The sequence below is a fragment of the Alligator mississippiensis genome, unplaced genomic scaffold (genome assembly GCF_030867095.1).
Source record: "Alligator mississippiensis isolate rAllMis1 unplaced genomic scaffold, rAllMis1 scaffold_150, whole genome shotgun sequence".
Classification (NCBI taxonomy): Eukaryota; Metazoa; Chordata; order Crocodylia; family Alligatoridae; genus Alligator; species Alligator mississippiensis.
The window spans coordinates 27,413-33,538 of record NW_026775368.1 but is presented as its reverse complement, the minus strand read 5'-3'; the positions used below and the strand labels follow the sequence as shown (position 1 = coordinate 33,538).

At 58.5% G+C, this 6,126-nt stretch overlaps 1 non-coding gene across 1 annotated transcript; it reads right to left on the bottom strand.

Annotated features, from left to right (window-relative positions):
• Positions 1–4,001: 4,001 nt before the first annotated feature.
• On the bottom strand, positions 4,002–4,075 carry TRNAT-UGU (transfer RNA threonine (anticodon UGU)). Its single transcript has one exon. It is a non-coding gene; the product is annotated as a tRNA-Thr (tRNA).
• Between the last annotated feature and the right edge of the window lie 2,051 nt (positions 4,076–6,126).

Below are 6,126 nucleotides of genomic sequence, written 5' to 3'. Positions count from 1 at the left end.
TTTCTTCTGGCACTGCATAAGGACTGCCATTTACTGGGTGAGACCACAGATCCCGCATCCAGCCTCCTGTGTCACACGGTGCTAGACAGCGGATGCTGAAAGGCAGAGCAAACCGGGTCAGACCAGGGTATTTTGCACGGTTCCTCTTCCACTTGCAGCCTCCAGTGTTTAGGGTCTAGGACGCTGTGATTCAGAGGCTGTCTGCTCTAGAAGCAGCTCCTGGGTGGCACCATGCTGTGCTGGACGGCAACGCGCTTCTCTTCAACCCCAGAAGCCAGGTTCCTCTCCTGCTCGCTGGCCACCTGCTCCTGCTCGCCCACCTCTGCTGCTCACATGCTTCCCTCTCCTGCTCCCCTGCTCCTGCCACCGGGTGCCAAGCCGGCAGGTTGGCCAGCCACTCCTCCATGACGGTGCCCATCTGCCCAGCAGGAGGGTGCTGTCCTACGCCTGGTGCTGGTGGAGACGGTGCATTCAGAGGGTCTGGTCATCGGGGCACCATTCCTCAAGCTGCATCCCCGGTGGCAGCTGGTGCGTCTCCCCCACGCACAGCTGCTGGACCTGCAGAGCGAGCACACTGTGGACACTTGTACATGTGTCACTACGGCAGTGTTGTTCTTGCACCATGATGTAGTACTTCCTTCTGCAAGTGTTACATCATGGCGCAGTAACAGCCCGTAGTATGCCATTACATGTGGCACACTGTTATTTTTAGCAGAGTGCTATACCAGGGGAGCACGTCACTGTGGTGACATGCTGTTGGTTATGTGTAGACACCTGCAGACGCTACATCACTGTAGTGTGTTGCTACGGCAACCTAGCGCCACATGTAGACATGCCCTGTAACAGGGGACTGTAAGGGGTTGCAGTGGAAAGGACTGTGACGTGAAGGTCAAGACGATTTGTGGGCAAAGGGGAAAGGGGCCAGAGGGAAGAGCTGCTTCCCGAGGGTCCCGGGCTGAGGAGGGTCAGGCCTCTCCTTGTGGGACTGCTCCAGGGAAAGGAGAGGCCAGGTTCAAAGCTTGGCCAGTTAGAGGAAGGGCATCCCTCATTGCCTGAGAAGGCAGGGAGGAGGAGAAGACAGAGCCTCTTTTTGAGAGACTGCAACCTCTCAGGGATAACGGGCACTAGACCCAGGGACTTGCACCACCCAGCCTTAGATCGGGGTCGTGCGTGTATAGGTGCCCAGGGACCATGGGAAGTTAGCTAGGCAGCCCCTGTCATGGGTGACCACTGCACAAGCCCTCCATCCCCACTCCCTCCACGGGGCAGGTGGCCCGCTTGGCTCTTGTTGCAGGCAGCCTGCCTTCCTGATCCCCTCCCCAGGCCAGGCCAGGGCTGGCCCTTGGTAGCACCTGCCAGGCTTGCCCTCGACCAACTCCTTCCCTTCTCCTCTGCACGCCAAGCACTTTGCTCCCATGGAGGCAGGCTCATGCCGCCTGGGGTCAGAGGGACTAGGGCTCCCACTCATCTGGGACACGGAGCCGGTGATGCCCCTGTTTTCTCCCCAGTATGTCTCATCAGAAAGCTGGATGGGGAATTACCCGCACTGTGCCCCAAGCGTGCCCCTACTGAGACTTCCCAGGTCATGCCACATGGAGCTGTTTGAGCACACCGAGGGGTGCCCAACCCTTATGCCCTCCTGCAATGGTGCCCCGGGCGCACATGAGAACCTGTTGCAGGGCTCTGCACTTCAGTGGTGCCCCGGGCAATCCCACACTTCCCCGCCGTGTGTGTCGCTGCCTGGAGGGCTGCTTCTGCCTGTGATACGAGGCCCTGACCCCCGCAGCGGAGGTGGAGATCACCGGTGCCATCAGTGAGTTTCTCTGCACGTGACAGCAGGGGACAGCGAGGCCAGGCAGGGAGAGAAGAGGGGAGGGCGAGGAGAGGATGGGAAGGGGGCCGTGTGGGGCCCCTAGAGCCAGGCCTGCAGCCAGGTGTGGGCCTGTGAGGTGGCACGGGCACTGGTGGCCACAGTGCCCCCCACCCCTCGCAGCCATCCTCCACGCGATGGGCTTACCAGCTGGGCATGGCAGGTGGTCCTGGCAGGTGGCCTTGGCGCTTGGTGGCGGGGAGGCGGTCTGGCTGCTTGCGGGGTGCTGGGTGGCAGAGGCCCACCATCTGCCACACGGCCACTGACCCCCTCCAGGAAGGAGCTGGAGCTGGAGCTGGCCATGGGCGGTGTCCTCCCTGGCCTGTCCTCTGTGCTCTGGCTGTGGGGAAGATGTCAACCCGGGCACCAGCACTGGATGAGGAAGCCAGGGGCAGGGAGGACACGGGATACGGGTGCTGCCGGCCTGAGGGCTCTTGTCTTGGTCTTCTCTGCAGGTCTGGTCTGGTGCGGGGGCTTTGGCAGACCTCCAGTGCTTGAATAGATATGCTGCCCATGGCCTGGGTCCCTGCGAGTGAGGATGCTGGGTTGACCTGCATGCAGGGCACGGTCCTGCGAGCTACTCTGGACCATCTCTTGTGCTCAGTGACCACCATTCGCAGCAGCCACGCAGCCTTCACTGCTCAGAGAAGAGCATTGGCCCTCCTGCCCTGGCAGAACTGCCGCTGCACCTCGGCATTGCCCCAAATCACCAGAAGGTCTGTGGTCTCTTCTGCTGCCCAGTTGGGGCCAAGGACCGAGCGTCTCAGGGGCAGAGAAGCTGCCATGTCCATGGGGTTCCTCTGCCAGGGACTTCAGCCAGATGCCCCATGAGGTCCCCAGAGCAAGGCCAGGGGCTGGCTCCCGTGCTGGAGCCAGAACGTACCCGCACCACAGGGGCACAATGCCCAGGGGCCAGGGAGCAAGCAGCAGAGCCTCCTTGCTCCAGCCGGGCCTGTGCAGCACTGCTGCTGCCCAGACAGGCCCACCAAGGAAACCCCCACGAGCTGGAGGCAGGCAGAAGCTGGCCCCAGGGAGCTACAGCCAGGCAGGGGTGGCAGAGAAGCCGTCCTTGCCCCCTGTTTGGAGGGAGTCTCAGCCAGGGTGCTCTCGCGAGCATTAAATCTAGTAACTGCTGGTGACTGTACATGAGCCAGGAGGCTGCTCATACACGCTGTGATTACAGCCAGCCGCCACGTCTCATGTAACAGTGTCCCCGTGCTTCAAAATGGTGGCAGGGGCACTACCACTAAAGCTTGTTTGACGTATTGAAGTGCGGGGATGCTGATATATGAGACACTCCAGGTGCTTGAATTTGGGTGGCTTTTGGATCCACTTTAATTAAAGCACCTTCCCCTGTACCCTAGAGCATGTGTAAAAACTCTCTTTATCTTCAGGTATTAGAAAAATGCACATTTCACTAATCAAACGTTCATTAGCCTAGTGCATGGTTTTACGGCCGTGCTTTAATGCACATCAGATGAATGTAATGCTCATTAAAGCATCTCATGTAGAAGTACCCAGAGGGTCCAAAGGAGTTTCCCAGGCACCAGCAAGACTCAGCTTCTCGTACAGTTTCTCTCTCTCTCTCGGCCCATTTCTAGATGATTTTTCTCCTTGATGGTTTCCTACCCATCCTTGATCTGTGACCCATTAAATGCATTTGGAAAGTCCAAATCAAAAACCCTATTTCAGAAAGGATGCCCCTGGAATCTGGATTGTGGCGCTCGGCGCGGCTCCTGGGATCTAGTTTCCTTTCACTTGGGCCTGGCCCAGACAACCAAAGAGGACCTTTAAAACACGAGACAGTCTCTTGACAAGAAGAACAGCATTCAGAAACATGCATTTCCTATGACGAATAGGAGTTTACATTGCACAGGCCTGCAGTTGCACATAGAAACAGGGAAGAGATCTCATTTTTTCTGATTTTGCCCCACTCTAAACACTGCACGTATCCTGCAGGAGAACCCATTTCTTATTCATTAGAGACAGGTTTAGTTGCTGTAGCAAGAAGAGGGGTCTACCAAAGTCCCACAAAGTGGGAAGAAGGAGCCAGGAAGCTACATATTGACACCAGGACCAATCCTGCTCCAAAGGTAGGAAACTGGGGCTTTGTAGTGAGCTATGAAGAGGTAGGCACTGCTGGGATTTAAACCCAGGCTCCCCTGTTTACAAGGCAGGTGCTTTAACCAACTAAGCCACAGTACCCATAGGAGTAAGGGCTGCGCCCCCCTCCACATCTCACACCAGTGAAGAGCTGGCAGTTGCACACCCGCTCCCAGCAGGTCCCAGCCGTCTCCTTTGTATCAGCGGTTCCCTCTGCACAGACCGCTGCCCAAGATGCACGTTTCTGAATCCAATGTCCAAGGCCCGGGCAGAGTCCGCAGGAGTCCACGCGTGCTCCTGGTGTCATCCTCACGTCTGGTGCAAATGCCAGGGTGGCACTATTCAGTGACTTGATGAGAGACCAAGCGCTGGCTCCAACTTCACAGTAGCTCCAACTTCACAGGAGCGTGTCATCATCACAAAAGGCACCAGTAGCGTCCGCGCATAATTTGATAGTTTGATAAAATGATATGCCTGGTTCAGCAACAAAGGTTCAATCCGGTCATTGAGGCAGCTGCGTGGGTTAATCCTCACTCAAGCAAGCCACTGCAGGCAGCGTGGAGGCTGCAGGAGGCAGTGGCTGCAGCAAAGCAGAGCCCGGCTCCCCCCACAACTGCTGCCTACCTGCTGGGGGCTCGGCTGGGGGTGAAGCCAGCTCCCCGCTGCTGGGCGTATTCCCAGGGGGCAAGAGGGACCCACACCTCTCAGATCTGTGTGAAACGGGGGTGGGCGCACCGTGGACCTGGGCATTGGGTTGTGCCCCTGGCTGCAGCTGCGCGGGCAGGGAGTGCATCGCCAGGGCAGCGTGGAGCACGTGGTGGCAAGGAGCTTCCCCGTGCTTGGTGGCTGCAGAGGCCCCGGGAGAGGGCAGCAGGAAAGGAGCCTGAACCCGCAGCTGGCAGCACCCCTGCCCCCTGAGGCCGCACATTGTGGCCCCGACCCCACGCACTGCTTGGCTGGGCAGCAGCCCCCGCCCCAGCCCTGCCCAGCTCCCTGCCTCCCTCCCCAGAGGGGCTGCAATCCCTGCCCCCAATTTACCTGCAGAGCTGCTCTCCACGCTGCCCGGGCCATGTGCATGTACATGCACCTAGTGCCCCTGCCTGACCACCCTCCTCCTGGTCCCCCACCACAACCCTCTTGCGGGCCTGAAGTCTGTCAGCCTGCAGAGAGCTCTTTGCAAACATGCACGATCCATGGGTTTCTCCATTAAAATGAGAAATCCGTGTTTTCCTCAGGTACAGGGGGGAAATCTGTGTTTTACTCCCTTTTCGGTGGGAAATGCAAAACCCCGATCCCGATACTCACCTGCTGGAGGTGCCCCAACTGCAAGCCTCTCCCCATGGGATGTGCTGCAGAGCTGCAGGACCGGGAGCAGGTGCTTCCTCAGCCTGGCTCCAGAAGCCAGGACACTGCTGGCAGCTCCGTGTTGCCCAGGAGGTGTCACACAGACGTTTTCCCTCGAGTCCAGGGGCTGCCCGGGCCCTGGCCGGGACCTCTCCTGCTGCCGCCTCCTTGGAGACCGTCCGGAAGTCCGAGGCTGGGTGGATTCAACGTCCCTGGCAGCAGGTCCCGGGCACTGCGAGAGCCGGCAAAGGGCTCCCTGCTCCGAGCCCCGCTTCCCACACACGGGGCCTGCAATGGCGCTTGATTTGCCGTGCCACGACGAGAAAGGCTGGCTCTGAGCTGGGCGAGCGGGCAAGGAGGAGCAAGCTCCTGCCCCTGCTGCAGGCTCCCAGCCACAGGGCACCTCAGCAATGCAAGCAGCTGCCCAGCACGTGGGTGGAGCAGCAGGGTGTGCAGGGGCCAGTGTCCTCCAGCGTAACCTGCAGTGTCATAACTGCTGGGTGTGCAAACACGATCTGCAAGAGAAACCCTGGCATTTCACATGGGAACCCAGAGTGCCAAAAACACTGGGACCCATCGTGCACTTTCTGACTTCTCTGCAACAGGAGAATTGCTCCAGTATTTTGTCTGTATTCCAAAAATGAGTGAAAAGCAAGAGCTGGCATTTGTGAGGGTGTCTGTGAGTCCAGCAAGGGCTGAGTGGAGCCCAACAAGAAGTGCCTTGATGCTGTGGAGTTCAGAAGTGCTGATCTAGGAGCTTCCCAAACAAGAGATTTTCTTATTGTTATTACAAAAGGTTTCTGCACATT